We start from the raw sequence: 17,645 nt of genomic DNA on the forward strand, positions 1-17,645 counted from the left end.
TTCAAATGGCTCTGGGCACTATGCGACTTAACTTCTGAGGTCATTAGTCGCCTAGAACTTAGAACGACTTAAACCTAACTAACCTAAGGACATCACACACATCCATGCCCGAGGCAGGATTCGAACCTGCGACTGTAGCGGTCGCTCGGCTCCAGACTGTAGCGCCTAGAACCGCACGGCCACTCCGGCCGGCCATTACTTCATGAAATGACTTTATTAACTGTGATCTAATGACACCTGCCACATAATATAACTTTGTTGTTGCCCTAAAATGCAATTTTTAGCAGCGTGAGCAACACTACAATCATAATTAATTTTTTACCTTTGTTGTGGTAGGGTTGTTAGAACCTCCATCAAAAATGGTTCAAATGGCTCTAAGCACTATGGGACTTAACATCTGAGGTCATCAGTCCCCTAGAACTTAGAACTACTTAAACCTAACTAACCTAAGGACAGCACACACATCCGTAGCGGTCGCACGGTTCCAAACTGAAGCGTCTAGAACCGCTCGGCCACATGGACCGGCAAACCTCCATCATCAGGTGGATTTACTTTTGTTAGTATGACATATGCGTGTGTTGTGTTACGATTTTTGGAGGAACTTACGGAACGTCTAGTAGAGAAACAAAACACTATATCAGAACATGGTTTGGCCTTTTTTTACCATAAGCTTAACACATATTTAATGGTAAAAATAAAATAAATAAAACAGAATACCTTCACTTGTCAATTTCCTACCACTGTCGTAGCATATCACATGTATACAGATTGTATACTGACATATTTTGTAAACACAGATGGGGTGTGGAAACTGTTACGTGCAAGGATCACACAGGAAAAGACAAACTTTATGACAAAGTACGAAGAATATACATCGTAACAACATTATTACAGAAAATGTTTTAAAGGATTTTGGAGGCCTTTGTATTGCGGTGTTGAGTACATGCATGTGAATAAATATTTCAAGTGGTATATAAATCCCATTTTGTCAAGTTTATACAGCTTAACTTCATACTCCTTTATATAACCAGGTGACATTTGAAATGCCGGCCGCGGTGGCCATGCGGTTCTAGGCGCTTCAGTCCGGAACCGCGCTGCTGCTACGGTCGCTGGTTCGAATCCTGCCTCGGGCATGGATGTGTGATGTCCTTAGGTTAGTTAGGTTTAAGTAGTTCTAAGTTCTAGGGGACTGATGACCTCAGATGTTAAGTCCCATTGCGCTCAGAGCCATTTGAACCATTTTTGACATTTGCAAACTTTAAGTGCAATAATTATATTGGCTACGGTGGTAAAATTACAGATAATTTAAAATTTTTGTTGGGATTCACAGATGGGAATGGAAGGCCGGAGGTAGAGGGAGAGAAAGAGTAAGAGAGAGGGAAAGGGAGAGAAGAGTAGAAGGCGTGATTGTATGATAGCAAACTTTCCAACGAAGAGTTCTTAAGGTTATATCCGTTACATGTAATAACTGACTAAAGAGTAGGATAATACATTAGTTAATGCTTTAAAATATGCAGACAGATGTACAATTTGTGCTGTCAGTTAATGTACATATCGCTTCAAGCTGAGAGGTGGTACAAGCTGTTGGCGTGATGGTATATTTGTAAAAAAGCCAAACCATTTGTTGGCTATCATGATCACATAAATAATTATTTATGATGAATATTAAGATGTGTGTGTGTGTGTGTGTGTGTGTGTGTGTGTGTGTGTGTGTGTGTTTTCTACCCGTTCGCGTTGCAACTTTAATGACGCAGTCAGTTATTGAAAACAAAGATAAAGATTATACTATTGTTAACATTGACATCTTTGTCGTGTAAGATATATTGACGACATATCGATATGCATGCCGCAGCATGAGCTAGCCAATATTTTCCAAAACGCAGCGCAAAATGAAACGGGACCTCATCGGTGCTAATATCTCCAGCTCTGTTGGTGACAGGAAGGTAGGGCCAAGTGTTTCGGATAGCCCGTGGGTTAGGGGCCATTTGCATATCCAACAGAAGGATCGTCTAAGTGCCACTATCGTACAACACAGGGTCAAGTTGTGAATATTACATACTTCCTACTGCTTGAGCAAATCGAGCGGCTCGTTTTGCATCTTATTCGTTATACGATGGGCTTGATGGGACTTACGGAGGCACCATTAGTTCATGGACGGTTTCTCGTAAAACCACATAATACTTAATTATAATACATATACACTACTGGCCAATAAAATTGCAGATGAAATGCAGATGATAAACGGGTATTCATTGGATAAATATATTATACTAGAACTGACATGTGATTACATTTTCACGCATTTGGGTGCGTAGATCCTGGGAAATCAGTACCCAGAACAACCACCTCTGGCCGTAATAACGGCCTTGATACGCCTGGGCATTGAGTCAAACAGCGGTTGGATGGCGTTTACAGGTGCAGCTGCCCATGCAGCTTCAACACGATACCACAGTTCATCAAGAGTAGTGACTGGCGTATTGTGACGAGCCAGTTTCTCGGCCACCATTGGCCAGACGTTTTCAATTGCTGAGAGATCTGGATAATGTGCAGGCCAGGGCAGCAGTTGAACATTTTCTGTATCAAGAAAGGCCCGTACAGGACCTGCAACATGCGGTCGTTCACTATCCTGCTGAAATATAGGATTTCGCAGGGATCGAATGAAGGGTAGAGCGACGGGTCGTAACACATCTCAAATGTAACGTCCACTGTTCAAAGTGCCGTCAATGCGAACAAGAGGTGACCGAGACGTGTAATCAATGGCACCCCATGCCATCACGCCGGGTGATACGCCATTATGGCGATGACGAGTACACGCATCCAATGTGCGTTCACCGCTATGTCGCCAAATACGGATGCGACCACCATGATGCTGTAAACAGAACCTGGATTCATCCCAAAAAATGACGTTTTGCCATTCGTGCACCCAGGTTTGTCGTTGAGTACACCATCGCCGGCGCTCTTGCCTGTGATGCACCGTCAAGGGTCACGCTGCCGTGGTCTCCGAGCTGATAGTCCATGCTGCTGCGAACATCGTCGATCTGTTCGTGCAGATGGTTGTTGTCTTGCAAACGTCCCCATCTGCTGACTCAGGGGTCGACACGTGGCTTCACGATTCGTTACAGCCATGCCGATAAGATGACTCTCATCTTGACTGGTAGCGATACGAGGCCGTTGAGATCCAGCAGGGCGTTTCGTATTAGCCTCCTGAACCCACCGATTCCATATTCTGCTAACAGTCATTGGATCTCGATCAACGCGACCAGCAATGTCGCGATACGATAAACCGAAATCGCGATAGGCCACAATCCGACCTTTATCGAAGTCGGAAACGTGATGGTACGCATTTCTCCTCCTTACACGAGGCATCACAACAACGTTTCACCAGGCAACGCCGGTCAACTGCTGTTTGTGTATGAGAAATCGGTTGGAAACTTTCCTCATGTCAGAACGTTGTAGGTGTCGCCACGGGCGCCAACCTTGTGTGAATGCTCTGAAAAGCTAATCATTTGCATATCACAGCATCTTCTTCCTGTCGGTTAAATTTCTTCGTGGTGTAACAATTTTAATGGCCAGTTGTTTACATAAGTGTGGTCATGTTGCGCTAGTGTTTTCGTTTTCTTTTTTTGAAAAGACTCAAAATGTTCAAAATGTGTGTGAAATCTTATGAGACTTAACTGCTAAGGTCATAAGTCCCTAATCTTACACACCACTTAACCTAAATCATCCTAAGGACAGACACACACACCCATGCCCGTGGGAGGACTCGAACCTCCGCGGGAACCAGCCGCACAGTCCATGACTGCAGCGCCTTAGACCGCTCGGCTAAAATACTCAAGAAGCAAGCTTACCATGCACTTGTGACTGTTATTAGTCTGCGGTATCTTATCTTAAGGTGGAACATGAGTTCTATAGGAAATTTCACAAAAGCAGCACTAAAAAGAGCAAACAATCGGTTACTTGTCAACAATTTCCAATGAGCTTCAAACGTTGCCGATGAAACTGACCCTTTGAGAGCTCTTATGCCACAGGAGACTGTTCAGGGAATCATAGAAGCAACCGAAAGAAGTGTGAATGCATCAACTCGTCGTTTAAGCAACGAATCAGATGTCCCAAAAACAAAGATTCTGAAAGTTTTACACTTTGTGCTAAAGAAAAAAGTGCACAACATTCAGGTTCTTGACAAATTAGACCACGAAGGTTACAAATCTCACAAAAGCTGCGTGTTACGGTTTGATAGCAGCAGCGAACAGTCAACATCTCGTAGATCACATTTTGATTATTAGAGAGCCCATATTCCCCATGTGAAGAAAAATTAACAAGTACAAGTGGTGCATATGGAGTAACAAATAGAGTTGTGAATAGAGTTGTAAAACTATTGTAGGCTACAATAGACTATCACAAGTAAGCATAGACTGCTATCCTTCTCCTAGTAGCCTTTGTCAGTTGAGGTCGTAACTGTATTACCTGTACGTTAGGTGTGTTGCATAACTATCACACAATACCTCAATTCGATCGATTTTTTTATTTTTTTTTCACCGGTGTCTTATTAGATTCCCCTAGAAACCAGAAGCGATTAACCATCTAGTAACTGAGTGAGTGTCTATAAAGGGACACGTGATCTAAAAAAAAATTGTCCTACATAGTTATCCTCATGTCCGTTACTTAAAAATAAACTGTATAAAGAAACTGAAACTGTCAATATTTACCACTGGTTCTGGGTTTATTCGCGAATTGTTGATCTGTAATGTGAAACAGATGGATATTGTAGCGAAAAAAGGAAAAAAAAAGATTGCGCTAAAAAACGCAATTTGCTCAAAACACGATAATATAAAAAAGAACTAGAAAACAAAAACATATCAAGCATGGTTTCAATACTCCTTACAGCTTATATATAACACGTTCCCGTTATTCATAAGCAATCTCCACGCTTATCAATAGTAGCAGGAAATCTTTGCCTTTGATCATGATGATCAACATGCTATTGAGTACAAAATAACAATAATTCCATACAGCTGTTTATGTTTGTGCATGTAAGCTGTACTTGCATCAGAAGTAATTGCTGAGGTTACATAAAAGCGCAGAATTTAAATGATCAACTAATTTTTATTATTATAAAATGGAGTTTATATTTTATAGGGATACAAAATACACAAAAGTGAACGATGTACGGTTCTAGCTATGTTCAAAACAAAGTGAAGTTGTCGACTCCCAGTTTGCCTCTTACACATTCACTTATGTGTCCTTCCCTACCAAACCTACAAATTGTACCGATGATCCTAACATTTAATATGTAATTTATGAACTGTACCAAAACCACCGAATCGCAGCTTTGGTAGAGCGCAGTTCTAGTAACGATCCACCTTACGGTACCACTGAATGGCAGAGACATATACAAAAAGCGAAAGTGTGGCGTGCACTCAAAATGACTACAGTTTATGGACCCTTCCACTTTGCAGAAGGAACTATTACAGGAAACATATACATTACTATTCTGGAGCATGTGACAACAAACGTACTTGCGTATTATGTGAATGCATCCATTATGTTTAGAAATGGATCGAGACTTTATTACCACCCTGTAGTAGACACCCTAGCTCTGTAGCATGCATTTAAAAAAAAAAAATTCTTGAGGCACACAGTGGTCTGTACAAAAATTCTAGCGCACGTAGCCGCCTTATCGTTTGGTCTGGCGGACCTTAAAACAGATGTTAACAAACCCGTCCCGTTCTCGCCGTTCGCGCTTGCGCCGGAGCGGCAGCGCCATTTGTAAGTGCAAAGCATAGTTTGATTTATCGCCCGCCGGCTCAGTACAATGGCGTCGTAATTGGAGACGCATGGCGAGCCGCGACCCGAGTGCGCATGCGCCAGCGCGCTTTGCGAGTGCCCGCACTCGGCCTTGTTAGCGCGCGGGACGTCTCACTCGGCCGCTTTCCCCGCTAGCGCCACTTGTAGCTGCATTCCTGCGGCGTCAAACCCGTGGCCAGACCGCTGAGGGGGTGGGGGGGGGGGGACGTGGCGCCTGATTTACGAATAATACTCGTCCCAGCCCGACCAATTAAACCGCGCCGTAAATCACGGCAATTCATTTACTTCAAGTCCGCGTTTAAAGTGCTGGCTGGCTATCACACTCCCAGACCGACACTTTCTCCTCGTTCCGCTTGGAATTGTTCCGTCACAACGGGAGAGCAACGTTGTGACAATCCGTGCCAGAAACGCACTCGTCCTCCCGCTTTTCGAAATGACGGTGCTCACTCAGATGACAACGAGACCCCTGTGGCTGTCGCAGTGACGGTAAATCGTGAATAACTCACGCCGAGGTGACAACGGCCTCGTCCTGGTATTCGAAGGTGACAGTGAAACACACGCTGGCTCCCGAGAATCGTCTTATCCCAGAATAACTTCAAGCGAGGTAGGTGTGGCTCGCCCAAGTACGTAAAAGTTATTTATTTCCTGCTGCCACTTCGATGAGCACACTTCGATACGGAGTGTCAAATGCCACATAAGCTTTGTTAGATAATTTTGGCTAGTTCATCCATTGGTAAGACTTGCGAAATCTGAAATATAAAACTGGTTTATTGAGAGCCAGTCACTGCAGCTGAATAAACCGGTATATGCAGAGTGTAATGTCGTGCAGTATGAGATAAACTGAGCGACATCTATCGCGTGGTGATCACACAATGTATGCTTGGCCTAACAGATGAAATGACTGAAAAGTACACTTCTCGTCTCCTACTGTCTCTCCACAGCAGATCCTTGTAAGAAACCATTGCTTTGCCTGGCCTCTTGCTGGCTAGTTTTCGCGAATGTGGATTTCAGAACCATCTGAGGTGACGGAGTGACTAGGCTGTCCCTCTCTTGAACCTTTCTATTCTTTCCGTCATTGCTTCTACGATGTATAAGCTGTAAGGACGGAAGATCGTCATCCAACAGTTCCTCAGAATGATCAGACCATCACGTACCGACATCAAGGAATCGCGACCAGCGTAGTGGAATTCCTTCACTGTGTCTGCTAGCTTGTCCACAATTTTCCTGCCAAGTTTGTCAGTGATCTTTTCTCTGCTGCTGCTTAATACTTTCGTTTATCTTTTATTTACTCTCAATCTATATGTTGTACATAATACACTGTTCATTCCATACAAAAATTCCTGTAATTGTTCCTCATTTTGCTATCCTCAATGAATGGCATCAGTGAATCTTATCATAGATGCCCTTTCACTTTTGGATCGGAGCGGTAATGTCACATAATGTCATCTTTTTAAAGCAAGACCAAGGTGGAAGCACGTCTCTTTTTAGCTGTTATTGCCTTCTGAAATTTTCCAATGAGACTATCGCTGTATTGGGCATCACCTTCACGGACGTCAATAAAGAATGTTGAGGCATCGCATATTTCATGTAGTTCAGACGTACTCAATTTCCGAAATGGAGTGGAGCAGGTCGTTAACGGCTGCCCTGAAGAAGGTAGTGGCAAGTGAAAAGCTGTCTGTTCTACAATTTTCTGTGTTGCTGTCGATTCCTCCGTGTCAGCATGTATAATTCCTATTATATAATAAATTTAAGCTGAAACAAACTTTTATACAACAAATGATTCAGTTACGTTGTTAAATTCTGAAAAGTTCATGTTACTTGAATCCTAAAAATAGCGCCGTAAGCGTTAAACTATATGAACACAGGTCAGCACAGCTACCAAGTTTCGCCAGCTGCATCACATTTCTCATTAACCACAATAATGTGTTTTCTCAAGCTTAAATTTCCGTAACTACGAACAATAACAAATTCTGAAACGTTTTCTCTCTTTCACTGACGCCCACTCATGTCATACATTACTATCGAGTGTTACTTTATTTGTTGTACAGAACTTAGTAAATTTTCTTTTCGTCATTAAGCATAAGTCCATTTACAGAGGCGAAATAAATAAAGTATTGGAAAACATTGTACACTTTATCTTCTATTGTTCAAAAAATGGTTCAAATGGCTCTGAGCACTATGGGACTTAACTTCTGAGGTCAACAGTCCCCTAGAATTTATAACTACTTAAACCTAACTAAACTAAGGACATCACACACATCCATGCCGGAGGCAGGATTCGAACCTGCGACCGTAGCGGTCGCGCGGTTCTAGGCTGTAGCGCCTAGAACCGCTCGGCCATCTAGACCGGCCTTCCATTGTTTCTCGCAATATTAATTACAGCACTTAATTATCATTTACTACAGAACTCCATGATACGTAAGTGAGGAGAATCGAAACGGGCTTTTGGAGCTACATTGGCGCACCTAGGAGTCATGGCATATTACCTGTTATAATGGTCCAGTTGTATCAACATATCCACCATGCGAAATTAATATCGAAGCAGCCACGGCAGTTTGGAGGCTAATTTGAATAAGTTTCACTCCATGATTAATCTTCCGCGAGCCAACTTTGTGGCATTTCAGCGCATTTGTTAATTACAGTTCCTTCCATTCTGTATCGTGTAAAGCTGCAGATTCACCGCTGAGTGCCATTTCTCTCTCTAGTGGAAGACACATTACCTTGCTCAAAAGCTGTTTCATCCGGTGCAATTCATGCCCAGAGGCCTACAGTATAATTTATTCAAGCCATCTTACTCTTTTCTCTAACATAAATTTTCGTCTTGGCGGCACAGAAAAAGAAATGTGTGCGCAGTCTCGTATTTCATCCATGACTCCCTGTTCCCTTCTTGTCTCAGTCATACACGGTTACCTGGCTGCGTGCCGAAGAGCCACTCGAGTGAAACGTTTCTTGTTGGTTGCGTGCACTGCAAGAGCTGTAAACCAGTGGAGGTTTCTGACTCTAGACAGGCGTTCCCTTTCAGTTTTGTTCAAGTCCTAGCTGTAACATGCTCATTTGACTTTCATTACAAACTGACTTGTATTAACGTTTTGCCATAAGTACATACAAAGCTTCTTTCTTGTACCGTTTCCGTTTCATGATGTTGCGCATTTGTGCGAGTCCCTCACTCTGACTGCACAAACCCGTAACAAATTGCAAAAAATACTGAACGCGTGATAACATCTTCTCTATGGCATGTTATACACAGATTTATAGAGTTTTAGGACTTCAGTCAGATCTGCTAATGTGCCATCAAAATTTTCAGAAATAGAGGTTTTCCTGACACACTTTGAGGCGTAGCGCCGTATACCGATCCTGCCTTGGAGGCGGTTAAGTGGGAGATGTGTCTTAGAGCTGGATGGTGACGCGAGACTGAACGAGCACGTAGTTTATGTATCAGCCGAAAGAGGACAGTATTGGATAGGGGACTGATTTAGTTTCGATTGTGCCCACTAGAGTGCACTAAAGTAATAGAATGTTTTTCATAAAATGTTCTACTATATTCATAAGGTGTTATTATGTCTTTTTGTGTATGTGAAATGTTATAAATGTGTTTTACCAGTATGAATGATGAGTGAATGTGGTTTAAGGTTAATATGAAGATAATTGTTTAACGAGTTATGTAGTGGGATTTTGTTTGGGAAGAATTCGAAGGAGTATGGATGTGGACAAAGGGGATTTTTGTAGAATAGATTTGTAATGTAGGTTTACGGTAAAGGGAAAGTTAATTCAGGTATAAATAACAATAGTAAATAACTTTATGCATAAACAAAATTTCAGCATATTAGATAATTACGTCGGTAAAAAGTGCAGTCGTTAGGTTTACTATTTTTCGATTGGTTATTGATGAAAAGCGTGGACTAACGCGGGAGAATGTTGTTTTGCTATTGGCTGTTGAGTAAACTGACCAATGGTAAAGTAATATTTTTCGCGCGCCTTTCTCTGCTGGTAAAGAAGACTTAGAGTATTCTAGAGAAGAGTCGGAGCCTAGCCATGAAACAGTTCGGACGTGTGTAGTAGCAGTTCCGAGGGAAATGATAAGTTGCCGGATCTAGCAGTGTTTCATACATCAAAAGTGTGCTAAAGTGACGTCATAATTATTCCGATGGGTGTGTAGAAAGTTCGGGATTTTTAAGTGAATTTTGTGACGAGAAAAGACATATATTCGGCGTGGCGTATTGAGCAGGTCGGTGACTAAAAACTGTGACTGCATTCGGTACCGACAGACTTAATATTTGGCGTGCATTCTCAATCAAAAACAATACGTGTTTTTGTAGCTATTACGTTTTCGGGAAATGCAACACCACGAACTTGCTAACGTGAGTGAAAGGGATTTTGAGTGACTGTGTTAAGACTAGCACGGGCTTCGCAGTGATACTTGTTCACCTAAGTTTCACAAAATATTAATTAAGGACAAAATTTCCAACCTTTCATTTCATGTGAAAATGTTCTCCCGAAACGTAGATTAGTGACTTTAATAGCAGCCTGGTTCACGTCGAAGTACAGTAGGTTTCGCTCGGCTTCCCTACTAATGATATGCTGAGACAATGTTCACAGGTAGGTGCAGGTTCGTCGTAAAAGGGACGGAAGAAACAGCGCCGCCGCAACTTGACTTCCAGTATGTCGCAGATATAAAACACAGGACTTTCGATGGGAAGAATTATTGGTATGAAACGAAAAAAGATCTACGGAATCATTTTAATTCTCAACGAGAGGTATCTTGAGCAGCCACCAAACATAGGCAGGCAATCATAACAGCTGTAGCCGAGCAGTGCCCGGGTTACATCACGTGCTGAACTGTTTTCTATGATGTGAATGATTACTTGCAACAAAAATTGGTGAATGCTATGAGAGGAAACCGTAGAGACATCACTTGCATCACATGTTTACAGTTTATTATCATCCAATAAAATTTCTACTCCTATTTTTATGTCTCTCATTTAATGTATATTCTTTTGGAATTGCTGAACTGTCATGAAATCAAATCGTATTGTTTCTTCTTATTGCTGCTTGAAGTCTTTAAGTTTATTGTAAACACTTAATATACAGATTGTTCCAAAGTCTTCGAGACAAATGTCTAGAGATAGTAGTTCACTTCATGGGGAACAGCTCCTGTTGGAATGAAAATATTTGCTGACACTTTCCAGTGACGTTAGGTGGCGTTTCAGTCTGGTTATGCCCCTGAGGCGTCAGGGCATAGGCAGTCTGTGGCATTCATATGCAGTGTGTGTTGCCTACCGTCCAGTCATCTGCTGTGCGGGGAAGGTGGTAAACCGAACAAAATTGGAGTTCCTGATTGGTCTCTTTCTTCACTTAGAGACATCCATTCTTATGGCTTTCTTATTAAATATTACTATCAATTTACAGGGGTAGGTAGCGTGCAACAGGCCTGGTTAGCAGACAGTGCTAGTTCGCTGAAATCGTCGTCCTAGGAACACCGAATTCAATAATCATATGCATAGTGTTGTCGTGAATGTCAGTGAAAATTTTGTTTCTTAACAACAGTTGTTCCCCATGACATGATGTATCACCCCTAAAAGTCAGTCCCAAAGATTTTGAAACAGCCTATGTACAGAGCGTCCCAGGAGGACTGATGAAGTTCAGCAAAGCGACAGAAATGATAATTCGAAGCAAAAAAGTACAGCAAACATGGGCTCTATGATGCGTGTCTTAAGACATATGGCACTGCACCATCTTTGATACTGCTCCACTGCAAGCTCTTTGCTTTCCATATTTTGAGGGCTGGTAGTATGCTCTAAAAGAAGAAAGAAAAGTCCAGTAAACGTGGGCTCTAAACGGCATTAATACCTATGAGCACTTCTTTAGTAGAATAGATGTGTTTCACAGCAGTGAAGCTAAGCAAGTGCTCATAGCTCTTAAGGCATGCATTATAGAGCCTATGTTTCTCAGACTATTTTGCTTCGAATGATCGTTCCTCCCGTATGCCTAAGTACTGACCATTCCTCCTGGAACTACTTGTATATATATTTTAATATCAAACTGTGTGTTTATTTGACAACATCCATAGGGTATTGCATTATACCTGGCTGAAGAAATTAAAGAAAATGCAGAAATATAAAATGAAATGCAATGTGAATCTATGTGCGAATGCCATATGTCTGACACATGGCGTCTTCTGTTAATTTCGGTGTGTCTTGGAGCACCTAAAAAGCTGACTTCTAATTATTTTCCGACTTGTACAGAAATATCAAAGTTTCTCCTGTTTTTACGACGTCGTGTATGGCCTTTGTGTTTCTTTGTTCCAGTTTTCTTAGCATATCCTTACACCAACTGAGTTTTTGAGCGTAGGTAAAACGACCCGGAATCCACCGGGAACGGAGCTTTTCCGTAGATAAATATCCATGAAAAACCGAACCTACTGCAGTATTCAGTATGGCTAGGGATGTTTCTGTTTCCAGGTAAGTTACTTTCCGAAGTATAGATACTTTTTGAAACGACAACCGAATTTGCTGATCTTCATATTATGTATCAGTTACGGAAGAACGGCCACGAAGTAATTCTAGAAATAAATTGTAGACTGCCTTCCATGACGGTGAACGAATACCAAAAGTGAAACGAAGTGATTTGTATCATTGTTGTTTGAGTTGCACGTTTACGAAGACTGACCGGTTAGTCGACCGCTCTAACGCACGGCTTTCCGGGCGGGAAGGAGCGTCTGGTCCCTGGCACGAATCCGCCCAGCGGACTTGTATCACGGTCCGGTGAACCGGCCAGCCTGTAGATGGTTTTTAGGCGGTTTTCCATCTGACTTGGCGAATGAGGGCTGGTTCCCCTTATTCCGCTTCAGCTACACTATGTCGGCGATTGCTGCGCAAACAAGTTCTCCACGTACGCGTACACCACCATTACACTACCACGCAAACATCGGGGTTACACTCGTGTGGTGTTCCCCGGGGGGAGGGAGGGGGGGGGTGAGTCCACCGGGGGTCGAACCGCACAATAACCCTGGGTTCAGTGTGGGGCGGCGGAGGGATGAAGTGGACTGCGGTAACCGCCGTGGAGTTGCGGACCACTGCGGCTGCGGCGGTGACGGAGCCTCTCCGTCGTTTCTAGGTCCCCGGGTTAACATAACATAACATAACATACAATACACGTTTACGGAAACGGTAAGAATTCATGCAACGAAAACATTCACGCGAAATTTCCGGTTTCCGCGACACTGTTTACTTAAACTGTCATTTTTAATAAACTACAAGGCTAACCGATGAACATTGTTCTAACAACAACAAATGAAAAATTTCAAAACCACAGTAACGTCACATGTTAACAGCGCCATCTAGTGAGCGTTTCTTAAATCCTAAAATATAAGCAGCGTTCCTCCTATATAACCAAAGGTAGTAGAACACTGGCCTGCTGAAAGCAATCTGCGAGTTGACACTTTCTGACAGATTAAAACACTGTGCTGGAAACCTTGACTTTCGCGAACATATGCTCTTACCGGCTGAGCTATCCGGGCACGTCTGCGACCCTCATCTTCTACTTTCCGAATTTTGAGTCAGTTCTCCTACAGCCTTGTGGTACAGCATTCCTCGAATAATGGATGCATGTTGGCTCTGCGTTTGATTACGAAAGGTAAAGTTTACAGGCTGGAATCCCGATCCAGCACACAGTTTTATTCGGTCAGGTGATTTCAAAACGTATCACTCTCCGCCGAAGAATGAAAAATTCATTCCAGAACCTTGAGGGTATTGACAGCTTTATCTCCAGTGGGAGTCAAAGAAGAGTGGCTCATGGCTTCGTTTGGTGTACGCCACAAAGAAATTTACTGTCGTAATTCCGAGAGTACACGTTACGAAAAAAGGTCGGAAAACATAACACTTCCTTCCGTACGTATTCCTCGGAAGGAGATCACAGCACAAACTCATACACCAGCTCAGCGACTGAGAAAAGAAAGAGTACAAGCTATTGTTGAGTACAGCGGCTGATTTTGGTAAATGGGACCGAATTGCATCGTATTATGGACATTTTGCCAGATATACGTTCCAAGGGAAATGCACTCACTTGAACATGGAGATAAAAGGTCTTTGACAGCGACCTCGTTACCAGAACCAGGCAGCAGACCTGCCAGCATGGGGCAAGCAGACGACCGCGTGGAGCGTTCTGCATGACAACTGCCACTAACCGTGTCACCTACGAAGAGTGCAGACCGTATTACCCACGGCCTGACAACAGAGGCGACTGCTTTGTCGCTGGTTCGACACACAGACCACCACGGTGCTGGGTTTCTGTTATTACAATACCCACCTCTAGGCTAGGGAGAGTCCCCATGATATAACGCCAGCGAACAAAAATCACCGATTCAGCCTCGACATGTCAATGCAGGTTATTGACGACTGCCTCGTGGGACCAGTCATCGTTCCATAACGTATCATGGTCGAGGAATATCTAGAACTACTGTGGGTGACCCCGCCTCTCCTACTAGAAGGCTTGCCTCTGGTGATATGAAAGGTAATGAGGCTGCTACACGATGGTGCGACAAAATGGTTCAAATGGCTCTGAGCACTATGGGACTTAACATCTGAGGTCATCAGTCCCCTAGAACTTAGAACTACTTGAACCTAACTAACCTAAGGACATCACACACATCCATGCCCGAGGCAGGACTCGAACCTGTCACCGTAGTGGTCGCGCGGTTCCAGACTGAAGCGCCTAGAACCGCTCGGCCACAACGGCCGGCGCTGACATTCACAAACAGCATTCCAGAGGGTGTTTTTGCAGGAGAACGCTTGCCCAAACACCACTATTGTAGCTCAACCTGCTCTGCAGAGTGCCAACGTGTGCCTTGGCCTACTCGATCACCAGATCTGTTTCCAGCCGACCACATATGGGACATCATCGAACGATAACTCTAGCTTCATCCACGATCGACATTAACCGCAACTGTATTGGCCAACCGAGTGCCACAGGCATGGAACATATCCCACAAACTGACATCTGGCACCGGTACAACACAATGCAAACACGTATGCATGCTTGCATTCAACATTCTGGCGGTTATACAGGTCATTATTGTACCAGCATTTCACACTTGTACTGGCTAGTGGCTTATCTCGTGGTTACACTAACATGCAATCATGCAATTTTAATCAGTTACATATGTTATCTGCACGAATACATTCCCGAAATTTCATTATTCTACATTAGTAATTTTTTGTATTACGATCTTTTTCGCGTCAGTGTACACTACCAAACATCTCTTGTATTCATCTTCAAGTGGGCGTAGCTCACTTGAAACGTGTTTCCTGTCCCATGTCCATATGAGCTTTGTAATTCCTTATACTCTCAGGGATAGTTTCCGGCAATTCATACCCACTTAACAAAATCACCACGAAGATATAGATACACATTTGATGGTACAGATAACCAGGCGGCCTACCGCCCCTATACAGCACCTCCGTGAGAGGTACCTCGCGTGTCGAGACTGCGACCGCAGCCGGCAGTGCCATAAAGCCGCGAGCGGTGCGTGGCGTTGCGTGACGTGCTGGCCAGGGCTGGCTCGCTCGCCCGTGCGCGTACGAGACGACCCCCGCGCCGGCGCAGATAAATCACGACCACCTTAAACACGCTGAACTACACCCACTCTGCACCGTATCTGACGCAGCGGGTACGGCCGTAAAGAAAGGAGAAGTCGTGCAGCGGGCAACCATTTTCCGCTGATGGAAGCCGCATGTCTTGTAGCTTCATAAAAAGTTCTGATGGGTGTGCGATGAGATACGTCTGTCCACGAACTGCGGCAATTACGGAACAGGGAAGTGCTCGTGCCCGGCTGTAAGAGTCTAACATCTCTTGTTTCTTGCTCTGCATCAGTAAGGACAATCTTAACAACCAGTGACATAAAAATTAAAGGGATGCGACCGTTTAATTTGGAGTACTAAATACACTGCACAACACAATTCATGGTGTCACTTTTTTCGAAAGCGCTAGCTATTTCCTGTTGCGACGTAGAAGTTAGCAGGTCTGCTCAAAAGTGCCTACACCTTTCCCCTATTATCGTCCAAACCGTAGCGACACTTCCAACAGCATGGCGTCAACTTACGCGATAAAAAAGGCCAGAGCTCAGAGGCGTAATATGGATTAATGATGCCACATTGTCACCAAATTTTAAAACAATTCTGTCTAACATTGTTAGGAAAGGATAGATTAAATACAGTTGGTGGTTGAGTATTTATTGCTGTCAGAAGTAGTTTACCTTGTAGGGAAATTGAAGTAGATAGTTCCTGCGAAATAGTATGGGTAGAGATTATACTTGACAATCGGACTAAACTATTAACTGGAACGTTTTACCGACCCCCCACTCAGAAGATATAGTTGCTGAACAGTTCAAATATAACTTGAGTCTCATTTCAAAGAGGTACCCCACTCACACAATTGTACTCGGTGGTGACTTCAGTCTAACCTCTATATGCTGGAAAAATTATACGTTTAAAACCGGTGGCAGGTATAAAATGTCATCCAAAATTGTACTGAATGCTTTCTCAGAAAATTACTTTGAACAATTAGTTCATGAACCCACTCGAAGCGTAAATGGTTGCGAAAGCATACCTGATCTATTAGCAACAAATAATTCTGGATAAACAGGGAGTATCGTGACGAATACAGGGATTAGCGGCCACAAGGCAGTTGCTGCTAGGCTGAATACAGTAACACCTACAACCATAAAAAAGAAACGTAAAGTACGTCTATTTAAAAAAACTGATAAAATTGCTCTTAAGCCTTTTTAAGAGACACTCCTTCCGATCTGATCACGTAAGCGTAGAAAAGATGTGGAGCGATTTCAAAGCGATAGTATCGACGGCAGTTAACAGATATATACCAAAAAAATTAATAATTGGTGGTGCTGATACCCCATGGTCCACAGAAAGGGTCAGATCGCTGTAGCAGAAGCAGCGAAAAAGCATGCCAAATTTAAAAGAACGCAAAATCCCCAAGACGGGCAAAGTTTTGCAGAAGATCGAAATATAGCGCGTGCTTCAATGCGACATGCTTTTAATAATTTCCACAACGAAACTTTGTCTCGGAATCGGGCATAAAACACAAAGAGATTCTGGTCGTAAATAAATCGCACCAGTGGCGACACGCAATTAATACCTTCACTGCGCAATAACAAAGGTGAAGTCACTGATGACAGCGCCGCTAAAGTTATTAAACTCAGCTTTCCGAAACTCCTTTACCAATGAAAACGAAGTAAATATTCTTGAATTCCAATCATGAACAACTGCCAAGATGAGAAACACAGAAATAGATATCCTCGGTGTAGCAAAGCAGCTTAAATCACTTAATAAAGGCAAGGCCTCCGGTCCAGATTGTATAACAGTCAGGTTCCTTTCAGAATATGCTGATACAATAGCTCCATATTTAGCAACTGTATACAACCGCTCGCTCACAGAAAGATCCTTATCTATGGACTGGAAAATTGCTCAAGTCACACCAATACCCAAAAAGGGAAGTACGAGTAATTCGCTGAATTACAGGCCTATATCGCTAACGTCGATTTGCAGTAGGATTCTGGAACAGATACTGTGTTCGAACATTATGAATTACGTCGAAGAAAACGATTTATTGACACATAGCACGGATTCAAAAAATATCGTTCTTGTGAAACACAACTAGCTCTTTATACTCATGAAGTAATGAGTACTATCGACAGGGGATGTCAAGTTGATTCCACATGTTTAGATTTCCAGAGGGTTTTCGTCACCGTGCCTCGCAAGCCTCTTCTAACCGAAGTGCGTGACTATGGAATATCGTCTCAGTTGTGCTATTGGATTCGTAATTTCCTG

The 17,645-nt window shown here is 43.1% G+C and overlaps 1 protein-coding gene across 2 annotated transcripts in view; it reads right to left on the bottom strand.

The window, feature by feature from the left end:
- LOC126089452 (ras-related and estrogen-regulated growth inhibitor-like) overlaps positions 1 to 17,645 on the bottom strand; it is a 579,634-nt gene that overhangs the window by 3,763 nt on the left and 558,226 nt on the right. The window lies entirely within an intron of this gene.

This window comes from Schistocerca cancellata, chromosome 1 (assembly GCF_023864275.1).
Source record: "Schistocerca cancellata isolate TAMUIC-IGC-003103 chromosome 1, iqSchCanc2.1, whole genome shotgun sequence".
Lineage (NCBI taxonomy): Eukaryota > Metazoa > Arthropoda > Insecta > Orthoptera > Acrididae > Schistocerca > Schistocerca cancellata.